At 42.1% G+C, this 23,924-nt stretch overlaps 1 protein-coding gene across 1 annotated transcript in view; it reads right to left on the bottom strand.

Annotated features, from left to right (window-relative positions):
• Positions 1 to 23,924, bottom strand: part of TRPC5 (transient receptor potential cation channel subfamily C member 5) — a 162,586-nt gene that overhangs the window by 9,808 nt on the left and 128,854 nt on the right. The window lies entirely within an intron of this gene.

Below are 23,924 nucleotides of genomic sequence, written 5' to 3'. Positions count from 1 at the left end.
AGACTATCAGAAAGATTTTTACCTGTTTTTTATTGACTGTACAAAGGCATTTGACTGTGTGGCTCATAACAAATTATGTATAACATTGGGAAGAATGGGAATTCCAGAACACTTAATTGTGCTCATGCTGAACCTGTACATAGGCCTGGAGGTAGCGGCTGGAACTGAACAAGGGTATACTGCGTGGTTTAAAATCAGGAAAGGTAGCATCAGGGTTGTAGCCTTTCACCATATGTATTCAATCTGTATGCTGAGCAAATAATCTGAACAGATGGACTATATGAAGAGTCATTAACAACCTGTGTTATGCAGATGACACAACCTTGCTTGCTGAAAGTGAAGAGGACTTGAAGCACTTACTGATGAAGATCAAAGACCACAGTCTGCAGTATGGATTACACCTCAACATAAAGAAAACAAAAATCCTCACAACTGGACCAATAAGAAATATCATGATAAACAGAGAAAAGATTGAACTTGTCAAGGATTTCATTTTACTTGGATCTACAGTCAACTCCCGTGTTGGTTAAGATTGTGTGTTAACTTGGCTGGGCCGTGATTCTCAGTGTTTTGGCAGTCATGTGATATTGTGGTCACTTCCCTGTTGAGATCTGATATGTGATCACCCCCATGATGGGATCTATGATGAGTAACCAGTCTGTTGAAGGGGTGTTACCTTGGGCATGTGGCCTGCATTGAGTGTGGGTGGATGTTCTGGCAGAGGTCAGGAGCTTTTGCTTGTTCTGGATCCTGCAGCTGGCTCCTGTTCATCTGGCCTCCAGTTCTTGGGACTTGAGCTTACAGCTTAACTACAGTCTTGCCTTGTCTGTGAGCAACAGCCCTGCTTTCTGACCTGCTGATCTTGGGTTCGCCAGCCCCTGCAGCTATGTGAATCAGGAAAAGCTTCTATCCTGACCCACAGACTTGGAACATTACAGCCTCTACAACTGTGTGAGCCATTTCCTTGATCTAAATCTCTCTCTATATATATTTACACACTTTGTTGCTTTTGCTTCTCCAGAGAACCCAGCCTAAGACAACACCTATGGAAGCAGCAGTCAAAAAATCAGCTGGCACATTGCATTGGGCAAATCTGCTGCAAAAGACCTCTTTAAAGTGTTAAAAAGCAAAGATGTCACCTTGAAGACTAAGGTGCACCTGACCCAAGCCATGGTGTTTTCAACTGCCTCATATGCATGTGAAAGCTGGACAATGAATAAGGAAGACCAAAAAAAGAATTGACACCTTTGAATTATGGTGTTAATGAAAAATACTGAATATACCATGGACTGCCAAAAGAACGAACAAATCTGTCTTCGAAGAAGTACAGACAGAATGCTCCTTAGAGGCAAGGATGGTGAGACTACGTCTCACATACTTTGGACATATTATCAGGAGGAATCAGTCTCTGGAGAAATCATGCTTGGTAAAGTTGAGGGTCAGCGAAAAAGAGGGTCAGCGAAAAAGAGGAAGACCCTCAATAAGATGGACTGACATAGTGGCTTCAACGATGGGCTCAAGCACAACGATGATTGTGAGGATGGTGTGGGACTGGGCAGTGTTTTGTTTTGTTGTGCATAGGGTCGCTATGAGTCGGAACTGGCTCAACGGTATCTAACAACAACAACAACAACATCCATTAGCAGTCACCCCCCTAAACACTCCCGATCCCCACCTGGCAACCAGTACTCTACTTTCGTCTCTATGGATTTATCTATTCTGGACATTTTATATAAATGGAGTAATACAATATTGGTCATTTGTGTGCGATTTCTTTCACTTAGCATAATGTTCTCAAGGTTCATCCAAGTTGAAGTATATATCAGTACTTCATTCCTTTCAATTGCTGAATAATATTCCATACTATGGAGTTACCACATCTTGTTTATCTACTCATCAGTTGATGGACATTTGAATTGTTTCCACTCTTTGGCTATTATGAATAATGCTGGTATGACATATGTGTATAAGTTCTTGTGGGAGAGGCTATTGCTGTAGGCAACTGAGAATGAAGAGGAGAAGGTAAGGGCAGTATGAAATAATGAGAGGCAGCATGCTATACCTTGAGAGTCAAACAAATCAGGGTTTGAAATACTGCTCTGCTACTTATTAGCGATGTGACCTCAGACCAGTCAATCCAAATCTCTGAGTCATGGTTTCCTCAACTGTGGAAATGGGGGGAATGCCCATCAAGCTGGATTGTTGTAGAAGTCAATGTAAAATGCTTAGGCTACTGCCTGGTATATAGTAAGAGCTTTTTTTATAACATTGTTGGTTCCTTCCCCTACATTTCTGAGCCTGTAATACCAGGAACAAATCTTGAATTCTCATTTTACCTTTTGATGGCCCAGGATAGCCAGTCTGACATCCTTGGATATACAGTTATGTTTCTCTAGCACAGCTCTTGAAATGAAATAGAAATTCAATAGGTATTTCTTAAAATGAACTGAGCCACATTTATAAACACTGGATTCCATCTCTAGACATGTTCAAAAGGGAGAATGATGATGTAAGTCCTATGAGTGTTCAGCTATTGTCTGATAAACATGGCTAGACATCTGGTATCTGGAAATGCTCTTACAGTTTTTTTTTTACTCCTATGTGAGTTTAGTTTTTGTTTGCTTGTGAATGTTTTAAACAATAAGCAGTTATGTCCTTTTAAAAAATTGCTTTATACCGGTTTGGAAAAAAGAAAGCATTTGATTTTGGCATAGAACAGTAATATGTAGTGGGCCAAGTTAGAAATCACAGGCAACTTTGTGACGATCCACCAAATATGTGTTAATTATTATTATTAGTTTTAGCAATTTTGACCAGAATTTTTTTTTTTAGCTTGGGGGGCTTTCTGGTGCACCTCAGTGTATGTACTCCCCTGAACATATGAATCTGGCTAAGCATTTTGAAAACAGCTCAATGTTCCCAATTGCTATCATTCCATTTTTCTAGTGTTCAGGTGACCTCAGGTTGGGAATTATTATATAATAATTTAGCAGTGAAGTTATTGCAAATAATCCTCTCAACGTCTTTTCCATTAATTTATTGTATATCAATTCATCATCTATCCATTCATTTTTGATTCCTGTGTTGAGCAACTACCATATTATAGGTACTCTGCTAGGTGCTGGATAAAAAGAGATCACAGTCCAGTGGCGGTGTGTGGAATACCACACGGAAGGGAAGACACAATTAGAGTACAGAAGTAGCCCCTGAATCCTGAGATCAGCAAATAATAGGCCACCTGGCATGGTTGGTTAAATAGTGTGAGCTCTTAAGTGATAAGGTAAGTGTTCATTCACAAGCATTTATGGACTGCGTCCTAGATGCTAGGTGTTAGAGTCATAGCAATGAACAAAATGGACAACAGGATCATTTGATAGGTAGAGATCTGTTTTATTTTCATCCCTTGATCTTATATGATTGGAACTGCAAGATTATAGATGTGGCTTTTGTAGTCATATTTATCGAAAACTTCCTTAAATGTGTGATGCTCAAGAGGATTACATTTATTTGCATGGGGCTAGCCTTGCACCTTATGTAGTAGACAAATCAGACATTGGCTTTTTCCTTGCTTATTCGTAATGTTTGGTGGTGATGCCCTCTCCTATTCTTTGTTCTACCCTGTATAACCAACTGTGACTTTTGAGCATTCTCCCAGATCAGCCCCAGTTAGGTGCCTTTGTGCAAGACAAAACCTACACAACCATACACAGTGGTCCTGCCTGTTCGCTTAATAACACATGGCCTGACAGATGTGTTCTAATTCATGCGTGTGCTCTGCATTGCCTTTGAGATTGTCAGCTCCTATGGAACAGGCTAGGGCATCTATTTATTTTAATTACATTCACAGCACCGGTATAATGTACTGTGACTGCAGAGCATACCCTCAAATATTGTTGACTTGCTCAGATTCTGAACACATGGCCCTAGCGGGGTCAAATGAACATGTCTGTTCAATTTCACATTTCTCAACAAATTCAAGCTCAAGATTATTTTCCTTGTAATCAAACTACAGGGCCAATTTCTTACCAGCTTTTGACAAAATCTTATGCACTCTCTCAGATCCCCTGCCAGCAACCATCTTCCCTAGCAAATTGGAAAGCTTTATAATATAATGCAAAGTGAGAGTGGCAGGCAGAGACACAGCAAGAGCAGAGCTAATAATAACCCTTAAGGGGAAAAGCTACTCCTAGGAATTTGGGCCCTATGGCAGGCTGGTTGGAGGGATATTTTGGGCAGGGGGCATTTTGGTATCCTTCACATTAACTAATAGCTGCTTACTTCATTTAGGCATAAGATCAACTCTGGATCCCTATGATGGGAAAGTGACACAAACTGCTGTGACATACGTAGTAGAAAAAGAGGTGAGAGAATTCATTTTCCCTGACATCTCAAGGGAAGTCTACCTCCCTTGGACTGTTTTCTTCTCCTGGTGGAATCCAGGGCATGCTTCTCAAATGTTGGCATGCATCAGACTCATATGTGGCATTTGTTACAAATTCAGATTTATAGACCCCACCAGAATTTATAAAAAAAAAAAAATTTTTTTATTGTAGTTTTGCATCAGGGCTAAAAATACAATTAAAAAAATGTAAGCATTTAAAATATACTATCGCCTTGTACTCCATTTTGGCTTTAATTAGTTTTAAAAATATGGAAACCCTGGTGGCATAGTGGTTAACTGCTACGGCTGCTAACCAAGAGGTCAGCAGTTCGAGTCTGCCAGGCGCTCCTTGGAAACTCTATGGGGTGGTTCTACTCTATTCTGAGGGTCTCTATGAGTCGAAATCGACTGGACGGCATTGGGTTTTTTGGGTTTTAAAAATATACAATGATCTTCCAAATATGGAAGTATTCTGAGTCTCTCTCAACCTCTTGGAGGCTCTGAAGCAGAGAACGTCTCCTGAATGAGTATTACAATACTCTCCACGTTGTCCCCCACAACTTACTATACATGTACAGTGGTCTAGTGGAAAGCCAATTCCCTGTCGGCAACCCTCCTGTTCTCTAGTGAGGAGCCAATATCCTCTCTAAATAGTCACTCATTCTCCTCTCCTCCTGAAGGTTGCTATGTGGTTAGAACTTACTGCTCTAATCATTCTGGGCCTGCTGGAAATTACTTTGGTATTGGTTTTTCTAGTGTAGTGCCCTCGTACCAACCACAATTCAAGTGCGCAAACTCAGCTGCAAAACATCAGGGCAATAAAGAGAGCCCTTCTACCAATTCCAAACCACTGCTCATCCACTGCCACCAACACTCCCTTGCACGCTAGTACTGATGCCTCCCAATAGCCCATTTAACCCTGCCCAAAGTGTGAGAGTCCCTTCAGTGAGTATTACAAGCAGGTCCTTCTCCCTACTGAACATGCGCAGTTGTCTAGTGGGCAGCCATCATGCCTGGTTCTTCTCAGTCTCCAGTCATGAAATGGCTGACAATCTCGCTCCTCAGTTATGGTTGTGAGGTGGTTGGAATGTACTGTTCTGACCGTTTAAGGATATAGTGTATGTTACTTTTTTATTGGTTAAACAGCTTCTAGCTCTCATAACAACCTCAGATCCGGTGTATAAACTGAGGTGTTAAACCTCAGGGCAAAACTCATAACCCACACTCCCGCTCCAACCAGCTCTCCCATACTGATGCTTCCAACTTTCTCCACACTCCAATATTCTGTCACATTGCTCCTAGAAAGATCTCAGCTGTTTGCAGATGGGAACAAATCACGGAAGACATCACAAAGGAAGTTCTATTTGAGCTGAGCCTTGAGAGGTTGCAAGGTATCTCTAAGCAGAAATAAAGGGAAAGAACTTTCCAGAAGAGGCAACAGTATGAAAAGTCAGGGAGAATATAGAGATTGAACATGGCCTTTGGAGTAGAATGAACTAATCAGGATTTGTTTACAAACTTCAGTGGGTATCAGAATCACCCAAGGTACTTGCCAAAATGCAGATTTCTGGGTCCCAATGCAGGCTACAAAAACTGATGCTGGGGGGATGGAAAGCTCAGGAAACTACATTATATAACAAGCTTCTTTGAATGATTTTGATGCAGGTGGCTGTCAGCCATATTTTCAGAAACACTGATTCAGGGATTTTATCTGTTGGTCCAGATGTATTCAGCAGGCCAAAGTAGCTAACCAGCAGCTTTTCATCTGTCCTACATTTCCCTGCCCATTTCCCCTTCCATCTTTCAGTTGACAGGACGGTGAGAAGTATAACTTGTGTACTCCTGGTGTTATTGATATTAAGCTATCCAGCAAATATGAACAAAGTTGGCTTATCAGGCTACGATGGCAAGAGAACAGTGGAGAGAAGAGGAAACAAAGACAGAATTCATAACTGATATCCTCCCCAGCCTAGATGGTGTAGGACACAGTATGAGCAAGTTTTGATTGAAAGATAGAGCAGAGAGAGATCCTTAACTTATCTACATCTACAAAGACCATTTCTTGAGAGCAGGACACCCTATCTAAAGTCAGAAAGAATGGCTCTGTAGAGGCCTCTGGGTAACATGAAATCTGTGTATCATAGTTGACACTTGGAAATAAACCATGTTGTTTCCTCCAGGCTTCTAGTTTATCACTGCAGACAATATTCTTGTGATATCCCAGGAAGTACTCAAATGAAATAATCTCTAAATTGTATTCCCAGCCCCAGTGAGCTCACATGGTGGAAGAATTGTCTTCTTTACATTCTTCTCAGGGGTGCTTTTCTGTAATGGCATTGGAACTCCCTAAGTCTGTTCTGGAAAGCCTGGTGGCATAGTGGTTAAGAGCTATGGCTGCTAACCAAAAGGTTGGCAGTTTGAATCCATCAGATGCTCCTTGGAAACTCTATGGGAAGTTCTCCTCTGTCCCACAGGGTTGCTATGAGTCGAAATCGACTCGATGGCAACGGGTAAGTGTTTTCTGGTCCTACTGCCTTTATAAGGTTGCTATGAGTCGGAATCAACTTGACGGCAACAGTTTTTGTTTTTAACTGCCTTTATAAGTGTTTTCTGGCTAGGTACAACCATAATGGACCAGAAAATGAAATGCAAAGTGTTTCACCTGTAAGCCTGCCACAGGAAAGGGACATTAGACAGATAGTGCCTCACATTTTTATAGAACTTTACAATTTTCCAACTGCTTTCCCCTACTTCCTTTCATTTGATTCTTACAACCACTATGTGAAGTTGGTAGGACACTGATTGTTAATTATACAGATGTAGCGACTGAGGTCTGGAGACAGAAATGTACTTAATAAGGATTACACTTCTAGTTAGTGGTAAAGAAGATCTAGAATCTGAGTCTTCTGACTCCTGTTTCCACACAAATTTCCCACATACTCGCTTCACTTACTATAAAAAAAAATTATTCCTACATATACTCGCTTTACTTTTTTTATAGTAAGTGAAGCGAGTATATGTAGGAATAATTCTAGCACTGGAGTATCCCCCACAGGATTCAGTAGAATAATACTTGAAAAGCTCAGCCGCTCATTAACCTCCCATATGTAGTGCACTGAATAGTGCCCCCCAAAAGATATGTCTACCCCAAACCTGTAAATGTGACATTATAAGGAGAAATGGTCTTCATAGATGTAAATAAATTAAAAGCCTTGAAATGATATCATTCTGGATTAGTTGTTGTTGTTGTTGTTAGGTGCCTTCGAGTCACTTCTGACTCAGCGACCCTGTGTATAGCAGAACGAAACACTGTCCAGTCCTGTGCCATCCTCACAATCACTGTTATGCTTGAGCCCATTGTGGCAGCCACTGTGTCAATCTGTCTCGTTCAGGGTCTTCCTCTTTTTCCCTGACTGTCTACTTTACCAAGCATGATGCCCTTCTCCAGGTACTGGTCCCTTCTGATAACATGTCCAAAGTATGTGAGATGAAGTCTGCCATCCTTCAGTACTAAGGAGCATTCTGGCTGTACTTTTTCCAAGATGGATTTGTTTGTTCTTCTGGCAGTCCATGGTATATTCAGTATTCTTTTTTGGTCTTCCTTATTCATTGCCCAGCTTTCATATGCATATGAGGTGATTGAAAATATCATGACTTGAATCAGGTCCAACTTAGTCCTCAAAGTGACATCTTTGCTTTTTAACACTTTAAAGGGGTCTTTTGTAGGAAATTTGCCCAACGCAATATGTTCTTTGATTTCTTGACTGATGCTTCCATGGGCATTGAAATGAAATGCCCTTGACAACATCAATATTTTCTCCATTTATCATGATGTTGCTTACTGGTCCAGTTGTGAGGATTATTGTTTTATGTTGAGCTGTAATCCATACTGAAGGCTGTAATCTTTGATCTTCATCAGTAAGTCCTCTTCGCTACCAGCAAGTAAGGTTGTATCATCTGCATATTGCAGGTTGTTAATGAGTTTTTCTCCCATCCTGGTGCCACGTTCTTCTTCATATAGTCCATCTTCTTGGATTAGTTGCTCAATATACAGATTGAATACGTATGGTGAAAGGATACAACCCTGATGCACAACTTTCCTGATTTTAAACCACACAATATCCACTTTTCTGTTTGAATGACTACCTCTCGGTTTATGTACAGGTTCTACACGAACACAATTAAGTGTTGTGGAATTCTCATTCTTCCCAATGTTATATATAATTTGTTATGACCCAGAGAGTCAAATGCTTTTGCATAGTCAATAAAACACAGGTAAACATCTTTCTGGTATTCTCTGCTTTCAGCCAAGATCCATCTGACATCAGCAATCATAGCCCTCATTCCACGTCCTCTTCTGAATCCAGCTTGAATTTCCGGTTAGTTCCCTGTTGATGTACTGCTGCAACCATTTTTTAATTTTCCTCAGCGAAACTGTACTTGCGTGTGATATTAATGATATTACTCAATGACTTCTGCATTCCGTTGGATCACCTTTCTTTGGAATGGGCATGTATATGGATCTCTTCCAGTCAGTTGGCCAGGTAGTTGTTTTCCAAATTCTTGGCATAGATGAGTGAGTGCTTCTAGCATTGCATCCATTTGTTGAAACATCTCAATTTGTATTCCGTCAATTCCTGGAGCCTTGATTTTCACTAATGCCTACAGTGCAGCTTGGACCTCTTCCTTCAGTACCATTGGTTCTTGATCATATGCTACCCCCTGAAATGGCTGAACATCGACCAGTTCTTTTTGGTATAGTGACTCTCTGTATTCCTTCCATCTTCTTTTGATGCTTCCTGTATCGGTCAATATTTTGCCCATAGACAGTTGGTGGCTTGCATTTTTTATTTCAGTTCTTTCAGCTTGAGAAATGCTGAGCATGTTCTTCCCTTTTGGTTTTCTAACTCTAGGTCTTTGCACATGTCATTATAATACTTTACTTGGTCTTCTTCAGCTGCCCTTTGAAACCTTCTGTTCAGGTCTTTTACCTCATTATTTCTTCCATTTGCTTTAGCTACTCTACGTTATTCAAGAGCAAGTTTCAGGTCTCTTCTGACATCATTTTGATCCTTCTTTCTTTTTTTTAATCCACATGTTTATAGAAGCTTCATTCATAATTTCCTGTCTTTTAAATGACTTTTTGCTTTCTTCATGTATGATATCCTTGGCGTCATCCCACAACTTGTCTGGTCTTCAGTCATTAGTGGTCAATGTCTCAAATCTGTTCTTGAGAGTGCCTCTAAGTTCAGGTGGGATATACTCAACACCATATTTTGACTCTTGTGGATTTGTTTTCATTGTCTTCAGCTTCAACTTCAACTTGCATATGAGCAATTGATGGTCTGTTCCACAGTCAGCCCCTGGTCTTGTTCAGACTGATGAGATTGAGCTTCTCCATCGTTTTTTTTTTTTCTACAGATGTGGTCAATTTGATTTCTGTGTATTTCACCCGATGAGGTCCATGTGTATAGTTGCCATTTATATTGTTGAGTAAAGGTATTTGCAATGAGTAAGTCACTGGTCTTGTAAAAATTCTATCATGTGATCTCCAGTGTTGTTTCTATTACCAAGGCCATATCTCTCAACTACTGATCCTTTTTCTTTGTTCCGACGTTTGCATTCCAATCACTAGTAATTATCAATGCATCTTGATTACATGTTTGATAAATTTCAGATTGCCTAAGTTTATGGAACTGTGGTGGCTTGTGTGTTGCCGTGATGCTGGATGTTATGCCACTAGCATTTCAAATACCAACAGATCACCCATGGTGGACAGGTTTCAGTGGAGCTTCCAGACTAAGACAGATTAGGAAAAAGGACCTGGCAATCTACTTCTGAAAAAATTGGCCAGTAAAAACCTTATGAAGAGCAGTACAACATTGTCTGCTATAGTACCAAAAGATGAGCCCCTCAGGTTGGAGGGCATTCAAAATATGAGTGGGGAAGAGCTGCCTCCTCAAAGTAGAGTTGACCTTAGTGATGTGGATGGAGTAAAGCCTTCAGGACCTTCATTTCCTGATGTGGCATGACTCAAAATGAGAAGAAACAGCTGCAAAGCCCAAACCCGTTGCCATTGAGTCGATTCCGACTCATAGCGACCCTATAGGACAGAGTAGTACTGCCCCATAGAGTTCCCAAGGAGCGCTTGGCGGATCTGAACTGCCAACCTTTAGGTTAGCAGCCGTAGCACTTAACCACTATGCCACAGGTTTCCGAAACAGCTGCAGACACCCATTAATAATTGGGATATGGAATGTAGGCAGTATGAATTTAGGAAAATTGGAAGTTGTCAAAAATGGAATGGAATGCTTGAAGATACATATCCTAAGCATTAGGGAGCTGAAATGGACTGGTACTGGCCATTTTGAATCAGACAATCATATGGTCTATTATGCCAGAAATGACAAATTGAAGAGGAACTGCATTGCATTCATTGTTGAAAACAACCTTTCGAGATCTATCCTGAAGTACAGCACTGTCAGCGATAGGATAATATCCATACACCCACAAGGAAGACCAGTTAATATGACTATTATTTAAATTTACTCACCAACCACTAATGCCAAAGATGAAGAAATTGAAGATTTTTACCAACTTCTGCAGTTTGAAATTGATCAAACTTGCAATCAAGATGCATTGGTAATTGCTGGTGATTGGAATGTGTAAGTTGGAAACAAAGAAGAAGGCTCCGTAGTTGGAAAATATGGCCTTGGTGATAGAAATGATGCCACAGATTGCAGGATAGCATTACTATATTATGTTAATTTTTCCAGCATATCATTTCATTTAGTGTTAACAACAGCCTGATGAGACAGATTCTATTACTAGTTCCATTTTATGGGTGAGGAAACAGGCTCACAAAAGTTGAACAACTTGTCTAAGAATGAACCAGTGAACCAGTTACTGTCAAATTAATTCCAGCTCATGGTGACCCCATGTGTGTGAGAGTAGAACTGTGCTCCATAAGGTGTTCAATGGCTGAATTTTTTGGAAGTAGATCACCAGGCCTTTCTTCGAGGCTCCTCTGGGTGGCACAACTCCCAACTTTTTGGTTAGCAGCCAAGCATGTTAACCATTTGCACCACCCAAGGACACATAGCTAGTAACTGGCGGGCTAGAATTCAAATCTGGATCAGGTTGACTGTAGAGCCCAAGCTCTTAACTACACAGGTATATTGTCTTTGGGAAGTGCATTGGATGAGATTACACAATAAGCAGCATGCTCACTCATTCCTGTGTGTCAGAAAGGCACCTTGTTGAAAAGGCACAGAAACAGAACCTGATCAGGGATTTGAACCAGGAATATATTCTGAGATTTTGACAAACAGATCCCTCAGTATGCTCAGCCAGGCCTCTGGCTGTCTGATTTTCTCTCATGCTTATGTTTCCTTTAGCTTATTCTATTTCAGAGTTACCTTTAGAGGACTCTTGCATTCAGCTGTGCAGGTTGTACACTGAACAATTCTTGGGGCACTATTCACAGCACATGTGGTAGTACAGTTTGTATAGAGCTGGAGCCCACTGAACTGCTTGCCACCTCTTCTGGAGATGTAAATTGAGCCCGTGAAGTGCACATTGTTCTGTCTGCCTGCATCTTTCAGTTGGGGAGTGGAGGAACATTTCCTTTGGGAAGACAAGGAATCAGAAGTGGTCAGAGTGGAAATTTGCTTAGCTCAATCTGCATTTTTAAGAAATAACTAGGACTAAATCAATCTTGGCTTCCATTTCTGAGCCTGGGCAGAAGAGGAAGGTATGTTTTACCACCTGGCAGAGGGGAAAATCTACAAGCCTGTCCCCATTTGGGAGTGTTACTGGTCTCATGTACTCAGTCATAACATGTCTCTAATTTCCTACCTCATTTATCAGGAACTTACTTTTAACTTCCCAGGCAATACCCCTATCTTCTAAATATCATGTCAGGAGTCACTTGACTTGAATTCACCCTGCTCTAATTCTTTGCGAGTAGAAGACTCTCAAGTGCTCATGAAAAGAATGAATGAAGGATTGAACAAACTTGCCATGTGAGCCTGTTTCCTCACCTATAAGATGGAACTAGTAATAGAATCTACCTCATTGGGCTGCTGTGAAGATTAACCTCTTAGCCTTTGGAAGACTGTTTCCTCATCTGTAACATGCAGATAATAGGGCTGACTTTCACAGAGTTCTTGTGAGGATCAAATATGACACTATATGCAAATGTGCTTTGGAAAGTATAACACTTTCATGAGCGCTTGGAGAAACTATAACCCAATTACATTTTCTGCCCCAGGACGTTTTTTAGCATGAATTTGAGCCACTTTAGTACATTCTGGAGTCATGGCGGATACTGGTGCAACTGCCTAAAAAACAAGAAAGTTGGTCTGTACCACATTTGAGTGTTGAGAATCATTTGGACGAGGGGATGATTCCCGGAGGAGTGAGTGTGTGAAACTTTTGTGTCTTTTGGCTTCTGTACAGAGAGATAAGGCTTGCAAGTATGTTTACTATCTCCTTTGCGTTATTGGGAAAGTATGGTTACTGGCATTCAGAAATATTCAAGTAAATGAGATTTTGGGGGGTGAAAACATTTTGTGATGCACTTCCTGAGCCATGGGACCAATATGTCCCACTAGTGTGATGTGTTCATGGAACATGGTACCGATAAGACCCACTATAAATCTAACTGATAACAATTATGTGCAGCAAGTGCAATGTTTATTTAGTATTTTGTGTGTCTTTTCTGAAAGTTGAATATTTTATGGCTCACGTGTAACTAGGAAGTGTGATGTGCTATGGGACCAATATGTCTCAGTGTATGATGTGCTTCATGAAACATGGGACTGATTTGTCCCACTTGCAATTGGCAGCCCATTTTTTCAAATAATAAAAAACTACCAACAAGCAACGATTCAGCACCTGTTCCATTAAGGAGAAAGCATGACATCACCAAAAAAATTAAAAAAAAATCATTCACTCATGAAAGGGATACTCTGTAACTATGAAATCCATCATCTATACAGCCATAGAAATTTAGTGATCTCCAAACACTAAACACTTTGATATAAATCTATGCTACGTATTATTTTTAACGTGGTTGAAAAAATATTTTGTTGTTGTTATTAGCTGCTGTTAAGTTGGCCCCCAACTCATGGTGACCCCAGGCACAACAGGATCAGACCATTGTGATCCATAGGGTTTTCATTGGTTGATTATTGGAAATAGATCTCCTGGCCTTTCTTCCTAGTCCATCTTAGTCTGGAAGCTCCATTGAAACCTGTTCATCATAACTGCAACACACAAGCCTCCACTGACAGACAAGTGGTGGCAGGGCTTGAGGTGCATTGGCTGAAAATCAAATGATAGGAGAGAATTCTGCCACTGAACCACCACTGCCCTCTGACAAATGAAAGACCAGAGATTTTCCCAAGTTTCTATCAATCAGTAAAAAAGTATTAAGTGACTACTATGTGTCCCATATTTTACTAGGCATCAAAGGGAATATAAAGAAAAACTAAAGCAGAGCCCTGTCTTCAAGGAACTTCAGTCTACAAAGGTAGAAGAGAGACATATTTTGAAAAGCTGGAGGAGGAGATAGCAAACTACAGCCCACAGGCCAATAGTAGCCCATCACTTGTTTTTGTATGGTCTTTGAGCTAAGAATAATTTTTACATCTTTAAATGGCTGGAAAAAATCATGACGTGGAAATTATATGAATTTCAAGTTCCAGTGTCCATAAATAAAGTCTTATTGGCACACAGCCATGCCCATTGATTTACACATTTCCTATGGCTGTTTTTGTGTTACAACAGCAGATTTGGGCAGTTGCAGCAGAGTTGCGTAGTTGTGATGGAGACCTCATAGCCCACAAAACCTAAAATATTCACCATCTGAACTTATACAGAAAAAGTTCGCCAACCCCTGAACTGGAAGGCAATAAGCTTAGGTTTGGTCAGCTTTGTCATTTGCTCTGCCTTCATGCTTTAAAGTATTCTGGAAAGTTGTATCCATTAAAGATTCATTAATTTGTTTGTTTAGTCAAAGGATATTAAGTGAGAGCCTGCTATGAGCCAGACAGCGTATCCTGGATAAGGATTAAGGGACTTCAGAATAAAATATCTCTGAGGAGGTTAGTTTGCCTGCATGAAATGTATGAAATAAAGTATTAAAAGAAAATTCCTGTGGCATAACCTTCTAGAGGACCTATCAAGTGACGGAAACTTCTCTGTACCTCCAGGGATCTTTGTTGTTGTTGTTAGGTGCTGTCGAGTCAGTTTCGACTCATAGCTACCCTATGTACAACAGAACAAAACACCACCCAGTCCTGTGCCATCCTCACAATTGTTGCTATGTTTGAGCCCATTTTTGCAGCTATTGTGTCAATCCATCCTGTTGAGGGTCTTCCTCTTTTTTGCTGACCCTCTAATTTAACATGCATGTCAGTTGTGAGTGTTCTAATCCCAGTAGTCCAAACCTTTAACAGTTACTGTTGATTTCCTAATAAATGAGGAATCCTACAATACTTTGTTTTGTCTCACTATGGGAGATTCCCAATATGCCACCTTTAGGAGGAACAGCTCTGAGATAAAAATGCATTTTTCATCAAGTCTTTGTGATTAGTTAACAATTTTATAGGCCCAGGCATGCCCAGGGGAAACTAGGAAAGAGTACAGAGGATAAAAGCAAAGTCCCGTGAAGACTAGAAGGGGAGAAAGAAAGAGAAATGCAACTATTTTTCCCCGTTTTTACTATTAGATCTCCTCTAGTTTCCTCTTTTGAACAGAAGCAGATTGACCTTGACGGGTGCGATAAGGTAATTCTGTCAGATCTCAAATAAAAGGCAAGGTAATGCAGCGGGTTGTGACCTCTGATCTGCTTTCTAGGTATTCTGACTTCAATCTTGTAGCTAAAGGACACCTTCTGGCCCATGCTGCCTCTCTCACTGAGCCAGGCTATGGCATAGAACTTCAGTGACCACAGGAAAAGAGTGAGGCTTTATTTATATTAATAATTCAGAACTCATGTTTAGTTTCTAAATCACAGCTGCTCAGGAATTACAAAGCATTTCTCTCTCCTAGCTTTCCAGTCAGCTGATTCCTGGCACCAAGAACAAGGGTAATGGGAATAAGGCAGAAGCCAAGAAGAATCACACTCCCCAACGATGGGAAGAATCACATTCCTCAGCAATGATCGTTGGACCCTGTGGATTTGATTTTTCCACAAGTGGAATTAACCTATTGCCGTGGAGTCGATTCCAACTCATAGTGACCCTCTAAGACAGAATAGAACTGCCCCACAGGGTTTCCAAGAAGTGAGTGGTGCATTCGAACTGCCAACCTTTTTGTTAGCAGCCGTAGCTCATAACCACTGCATTACAAGGCTTTCCCAAGTGGAATTAGTAGCCTATAAAGAGAACATCCAGAGGCCAATCCTTTGGAAGGCCATATCTTCTGCAAGGAGCAATTCTTCCTGAATCTCAGCTCTGAAATCTTTTGAAATGCAAACACAGTCATTTTGATTTGATGAATGTCCATTGATAGTTATTTTATGCAAGGAATGAAAGCACCTATGGCTTAGGGACTGTTGCACAGATTTGATCCTTTACAATGCTGCAACGATAGTGACATTTTCCTTCAGCATCTCCCATCTCTTTTTTTTGTTGTTGGTGTCCCCTCTCCAGGCTTCCTCAGGTGCATTGCCCTCGTGGTGTCTGTCACTTGCTTGGCATCGTATAAAAACCTGATCTTGGTAAGAGATTGTTGTTGTTAGTTGCTGTCTGATCAGCTCTGACTCAGGGTGATCTTATGTATAACAGAACGAAATGCTGCCCAAATCCTGCCCCATCTTCATGTTTGATTCCATTGTTGTAGTGAATGTGTCAATCCATCTTATTGAAGGATTCTCTCATTTTTGCTGATCTCTATTTTGCCAAACATGATGTCTTTTTCTAACGATTCATCATTCCTGATGATGTGTCCAAAATAAACGAGCCAAAGTCTTGCCATCCTTGCTTCTAAGCAGTAAGGGGCCGGATGTGCTCATTTACGCTGAGTCATAAGCGACCTAATAACAGCACAAAGCATGACCTTTCCCAGAGATATCTGCATTATAAGTAGGGACAAAGTCTTAAGGCAAGGGATTCTTGGATGATGGTGGGAGGATGTCTGTGAACCCTCTGAGATTTTGTGCGGAACTTTGCATATGTTTGTTCACACGTGCATTTTTCTTGGGCAAGGGTCCATAGTCATCAGGTTATCAAAGGAGTCCATGAACCAACAAATGTTAGGAGATGTCTTAAGGGGGAAGAACAGAAATGCAAACAGTGGAATTTGAAACTATAGTTCCATGATTGTAGACTCCATGAGAATGGGACCAAATCTGTCTTGCTCATCTATCACTTAATTGCATCCCCAGTGCCAAGAACGTAGCGTGTGGTACATAGTAGTCTCTCAATCAGTGTTAAGTTCATTTACTTACCTGTGCAAGAAATATTTATTGTTAAGTGAATGAATGGAAGAGTAAAGGACATCAGCCAGCAGAGGGGGAGAGGTATTCTTCGGGCATTAGGCCTTTCCTGTTTCTGTTTGAGTTACCCAAGTTAGAGTCTCCATGACAACTATTGATGTCCCTGATGAGCAGCCAGGGCAGGTGAATCTGGGATGCAGAGGAGCAGCTCAGGCATCTGCCTCGTTTGGGAGCCCTTTAGCACAAGGGGAGACAATCAACTTCCCTTCATTTGACTTCTTCCCATTTCCACTTTTATTTTTGTCTGTCACTAACATCATTGCCAGGCAGCAGCAGGCAGCAAAGGCTGATGCTACTGTTGGAAGTAGAGGCTGCTGCGCAGCAGAGACCTGCCAGAGTATACCCTGAGCATTTTGAGGCGAAGGGCTCTCGTCCCAAGCAGATGCGGACTCTCAGCTTGCTGACAAAATCAGGAGTAGGCATTGATGCAGAGTGACCGAGAAATCCGATTCTGTGTAAGACCACCAGGGGGAGGGCCAGGCCAGGCTTAGGCAGGATGCAAGGTCTGAAAAGCCAGCCTTTGGTGCTACCTGTAATATTTGCAGAGAGAATGCTCCTTCCCTGAAGCTGGACTTTGGATAGTCCATTTGCTGGTGTGGATATAGCGTTAAGAAAGGGTTTAGGCAACTATCTGGGAAAAAACAGTGCCCAGATGTCTCAAAGCAGGATGTGTAAATTGAATGAGGAGTCCTTGTCATGCAAATGAGTTGGTAGCTCTGAACTTTGTACCCTCTGCCTGTGTGGTGATTTCCCTTGGGCTGTCGGTAAAAGCATTGGGGACAGAGTTGAGAAGAAACTGGATGTTTAGAGATCTAATGGGCACACTACAGGAGAACAAGAAAACTGGGAGGAGGGCCCTCAGCTCAGGAAAACAAAATAAGGAGCTTAGTCTCCAGAACCAAGTGAAAGGCTCCTTAGAGAATCCCTTCATTTAGAATCCAGGGGACAGTGAGCGAGTCAGTCATCCAAGTAGAAGGGTGAAGCTGGGGAAGTCTGAGGCTGGGAGGAGGGTGGTGGGGTGTGTGCATCAGGGGCTGGGACGTGGGATGCAGGCAGGTAAGGAGTCGTCCCAAATCATACAAGTGGCAAACTAGGATTCAAATCCAGGCAGTCCGACTACTCCTGCATGCGTGCTGTCTTTAATCACTGTACTGTACTTGTGGTAATAGCACTATTGTTACTTTACCCATGTCATACTTTCCTCTCTAAACTCGACTTCAAGTCCCCTTTATAGCCTTTAGAGCACCAAGCCCTTGCATCTTTTACGGAACCTAGCAAAAAAAAAATGTATATATATAGATACACACATATCTAGGGGGCTGATTAAGATGTGGGTCTCAGCAGGTTTTCATAGGTCCCACACTACCCAAGGGGGTGGGCACTATTAAATGGCCTCTGTGGTTCTGAATGTTTGCTTCCTCCTTAGTGAAATATAGCAGTCCCTGATCAGATTCCTGACAATCATTTGGCAACAGGGAAAAATACAAGCTGTGAGGAGAGAAAAATCAGTATCTAGATCGCCTAAGGGCATCCCAAAGGGAAGAGACGGTTATTAAAATTTGAAATGGCACGGCTCCAAAGTTATAAAATTCCTACAGCTGGAATTGAGCAAGTCCTTCACCTGGAAAAAGGCTATACTATGTCTTAGACTCGTAGCTTCTGTGGTTTGGACTGTTGTGTGAGACTGAAAGCTGGTAGGGTTTATGTTTTGATCTGTTTTCCAAAGAGACAGCGCTTGGAAGCTAAGAGACAGACATGGGTATGTCAGATGGAGCATCAGTGACTCCTATCCTGGAGGAAGTTAGGGCACATATGGGACTCTTTATGGCCTCAAGATTATAATGAAATCTAGTTACTGGAACTGGCAGCTTCAGGGACTGGAGACTGGACAGTTCAGAGTTGTGGTATAAACTAGGGAAGAAACAAAGGTGTGCTGGGGCCTTGAACTGAAAAAGCATCTCAGGTACTTCCTGGATTCAAGCTAAGTATCTATGTGAGAGTGTAGTGGCTCTTTACGTGGATCTTGGGGTTAGACTACCTCAATTCAAATCCAGGCTTTATCACTTGCTAACATATGATCTTATCACTATGCTGGGTATTCCTGGGTGGTGCAAATGGTTAATGTGCTTGGTTGCTTAGTGGTTCAAGTCCACCCAGAAGCACCTTGGAAGAATGGCCTGGTGATGTACTTCTGAAAGATCACAGTCATTGAAAACCCCATGGAGCACAATTTCACTCTGACATACATGAAGTTGCCATGAGTCAGAATTGATTCAACAGGAACTGGTACTGGTACAGGGAAAAGTATAAGCTGTGATGAGAAAAATGGTCCTGGGTTTCCTCCTGCTTCTCTGGTTGTTTTCTATGAGTCAGAATCGACTCAAAGGCAACGGGTTTAGGTGCCTAAAAGGCATTTCCAAGTCTACAGATCTGAAACCCAACTCTGGATCTCTGCCTTTCCTGCAAACCTGCTCCTTTCCTAGTCTTTCCTGTTTCCAGTAAGGGAAAACTCCACCCTTCCTTTTACTTAGGCCCTTACTTGGTGTCATCCTTGATTACTCTTTTTCACTCACACCTCATATCTGTTCCAATTAGCAAATTGGGTCTGTCTTCCAAATACATCCAAATCTAACCACTTCCCATTGCTTCCGTCATGACCACCCTCGTCTAAGCCACCGTTAGCTCTTGTCTGGGTTAAGACAATTGTCTCATAATCGGTCTTTATGTTTTCCGCCCCTGCCCCACTTCAGTCTATTCTCAATCAGTGCTCACAGTTATTTTCTTAAAACACAAGTCAGATCATGCCACTACTCTGTTCAAAAGCCTCCCATAACTCTCCATCTCACTCAGGGTAGAAGCCAAAGTACTCACAATATAAGTCCCCACATGAACTTCCCCTGACCCCACTACCTCTCTGACCTCATTTCGTACTTCTCTCCTCTTGGTTTACTTGACTCCAGCCATGCTGGGTCTTTACAAGGCTGAAATCAAGGTGCCAGTGTGGCTGAGATCTTAGCTGTAGATTCTGGGGAAGAATCTCCTTCCAAGTTTATTAACATTGTTGGCAAAATTTGTTTCCTTGTGGTTGTAGGCCTGAGATCCCCACAACCTTGCAGGCTATCAGCTGGGTGCCACTCTCATCCCCTAGTGGCCATCCACATTTCTTACCACATGGCCCCCTCCATCTTCAAGCCAGCAGTGGTGCTTCAAATCCTCCTTGTACTTCAAATCTCTGACTTTCTTTTCTGCTACCAGCCAGAGAAAACTCTGTACTCACGTGATTATACTAGACCTGCCTGCATAATCTCCCTGATTAGTAACCTTTATTACATACGAAAAATCCCTTTTCCAGGTAACTACCCTCGACGGCACCGGGACTGGGTGTTTACCATAATCATAAGCATGCTATCTCATCATATTTTCAGTACTGAGGAATAGGGTGGGAAATAAATCTAGGATGAGGGGGGAGCATCTTCGGATTCTGCCTACCACAGTGATATTCAGACTATTTAAGAAACCAACCAATCAGGACATAAACCAGCTATAGCACAGAAGCAGGATCCTGGAGATGACCTTCTGTTCCAGATATTACCTCTTTACTTGCTGGATTGATTGTAAGGAGGTCTGTGGAGTGGACCAGAAGTAACAGCTGGGGTGGCAGCTATTCACTCACTAGTATGGAAATATTTCCGTATTTTAACAACTGGGCAGTCATAACAGCGCACAGCAGCTGATTATCAGCCCTGGTTACAGGGCTAAAAATATAATAAGATCATGATGTGTGTGTGAACTACTACCTTTTTTCTTTGAGCACAGAGAGTGTTTTAGGTTAGTTCCAGTTGCCTAGGGGTGGGCAGGGAGATCACCTGCCCTCCTTGGCCCTTCCCTATGGTATACAGGTCCTTTTCACATCCATCAGCAGAGCTTTTCTACCACCAGCCTTGCCTGCTATCTTTGTGGTGCCAGGTTTGTTTGGGTGAATGTCTTAATTTGCATAGCTGTCTTCTGCAGTGGTAATGCCCGTCCATCATGTGAGCCTCTAAATGCTGCCACCCTGAAGGGGACACCCAATCCTACATATCTAGGCTCTCCTCAAGCCATCTCGTAGATGTGGCTCACCGAGGCAAGTGCTGTTGACTCGCTCTTGGTGTTAGAACAAACACTTCATAGCAGCCAAAGAAACCAAGGGTTCTTATTAGCTTGCTGAATGAGGCCATAGCATGAACAGCATGAGCCTCACGTTTTGTGAGGACCAATCTCAGGCAACAGATGCCCCACGTGGGAGGGGTGGGCAGTGGGGATAGGGCCTAAGGCCAATAACTTTATGAGACTTGTCTGTCTCTCCCACCTCATATTTTTATATGGGTGAATCTGATAAAAATGGCATCGATGGCAGCTTGACTTGATGGAACTGAGAGCATACACATCAGGAAGAGCAGTGGGAAGGTGGAAGAAGTGTCAAAAGAAGGTAATAAGCAGCTTGAGGAGGGATATAAGGATAAAGGGAGAAACAAACTTCTGCTAATCACAAACGACAATAATAATGGACAGTACTGCCAGCTGCACCTGTTCAACACTGGCCTCCAGTGGTCCCTGCCTTCACTATATCTTGAGGGTAACTCCATAAACCACTGAAGTAGAATGTCCTCTGGCACAGAAATACAAATTGCTACAGGGCCGTACATCCATACCACTAGCAGCTCCGCATCCTGCACAGAGTGTTGAAAAAGCTCAACCCTTCAAGGGACTGGTATTACCCGGAGTTCTTGAGTCCTGTTTTAGAATGTACATTGAATAGATTCACAGTGAAGCATGTTGACATCCGAGTCTCTATTTAGACTGAGTCGGTCTGTGATACTCCTATGAAGGAGGACTAGTTTTGGGTTCAGAGGCTCCCCTTTCTGTAACCTTTCCCCCATATCAGGGCCCTCTTAGAAGCTGCATTCACTATTGAAGTGGAGATGTTGCAAATGGAATTAAATCTACCTGCAGGTCTTCACCGCTGAGACAGATGCAGATATTTTTGGAATCAGGTGGTTCAATATTAGGACCCCACTGGATCCATTATCCAATGGTTAAGACAAATGCCCAGGGGATGCCAAAGCAGCAGGTAGCATTCAGAATGGGAGGACATGCTCCAGATGTTTGAGATGGTATAGACTCCATTCAGGTCACATCTCTTAGTGCCCTCCCAAGCCCAAGTGTTTTCTTCAGGTGCAGCAGTAAGTGGAATTAAAGACAAAACCTACCATCAGCAGGTGGTGACAGGAGAGCTGGAGCTGGTGATTTCCACCCTTCCTAGCAAATGTCACTGAGCCCAGTGGGAAACACCACAGCCCTGCATTAGATGACAAGAAAATATCTCCCTTTTCTACTGTCACCAGGAACAATCAGACGCCAGATACCCAGAGAGAAAATGACAAACGCTTCAACATGAATATTGCCATCTTTGGCAGGGGTGTGGGGGTAGGATGCCAGGCATAGGAAGTGGAAAAATCAAGCCCTGGGGTTCTTTGCCTGCCTCCCCCTTATAGAGACAGACTAGGAGTGAAGATAGACTATTCTTTCAGTGGATTTTCAAAGTTCTTGGTCTAGTTGCGTTTAAGTTACTGAGAGCGAGAGAGGGAGGGAGAGGGAAAGGAAGGGGGAGGGGGAGAAAGAGAGAGAGAGAGACAATGAAAATGAACTATACTCCGTTTAAAAAGCAAGCCAAAAAAAAAAAACCAAGCCCAGTGCTGTCGAGTCGATTCCGACTCATAGCAACCTTATAAGACAGAGCAGAACTGCCCCATAGAGTTTCCAAGGAGCGCCTGGTGGATTCAAACTGCTGACCCTTTGGTTAGCAGCTGTAGCACTTAACCACTATGCCACCAGGGTTTCCTTCAAAAGCAACAGATGAGCAAATTTCAGAGCTATCAGGGACCTTGTGAGCCTATCCTGTTCATCTGCAGACACCCAGACTCCCAGGATATCGGAGCTGGCAGGACATTAAAGATCATCAGTTTCAACTCCCTCACGTTCTGGATGAAGAAACTGTGACCTGAAAAAGGAAAGTGAGTCACACAAGGTCATACAATTATAAAGTACAGAACTAGGACTAGATTCCCTGGTATTCTAACTCCTAGCATTTTATTTTGTTTCTTCACTTATACTCCTCTCCCTTCTACCCCATCTAAGTAGCTAGGACCTAAACCATCCAAGTAGATGATTTTGTTTTTTTAACTCTCCAAAGAAAGAGATTCTACAAACCTGCACAGGAGAATATATTTCATTGCCATTTATGGTTGGAAAGTTCTTCCAAGTAGATAACTCAAAAATCTCCTGCTGCAACATAAACCCGTTTCACTTTGGTTCTGTCCTTAGCAGAAATGGATCACAGACATTCACTACCACCAACGATATTTTGATAAATGTGGACAGGATGTCTTTTGTGTGTATGTATAATACCGATAATTTAAGATTCTTTACTATAGGTTAAATGACTTCTCAGTGGCAAATCAAATCTGAGAAATGGCATCCAGGAAGGAAGAAAGACCCTGGGGCTTTTCTTTCTGTGCCTTCTGTGCTATAGCAAAAACTTCCAGCAACAAATGGATTCATAGGGGTGGTACAGCATCTTAATAGGAACTGGACTCCAAAATTCACTGAAACCAATCTAAATAGGACCTCAGATAGCCAGAAACTCCTTTGCCAATATTCCTTTTCTAGAAATGATTGGCAGGTCATAAGAAAACAAAGTGTGGTTAGATATTTAGTTCCGCTTCCAATACCACCAGGTCCAGGCCTGGACTGATCCCATGTCCTATACCTTTGCCATTTCTAGTTTAGGGTAATGAACACTGCTAATCAAATGGTAAAATGATAATCAAAAAGATTCAGATGTGGTCTCTACTTGAGAGCATCTCACAGTGGAGTACAGTTATTCACACACACACACACACACACATAAACCAAACCCATTGCCATCGATTCGATTCCGACTCATAGTGACCCTATAGGACAGAGTAGAACTGCCCCATAGGGTTTCCAAGGAGCTGC

This window comes from Elephas maximus, chromosome X, assembly GCF_024166365.1.
Source record: "Elephas maximus indicus isolate mEleMax1 chromosome X, mEleMax1 primary haplotype, whole genome shotgun sequence".
Classification (NCBI taxonomy): Eukaryota; Metazoa; Chordata; class Mammalia; order Proboscidea; family Elephantidae; genus Elephas; species Elephas maximus.
The sequence above is the reverse complement of the archived record's forward strand: the minus strand, read 5'-3'. Positions and strand labels throughout refer to the sequence as shown.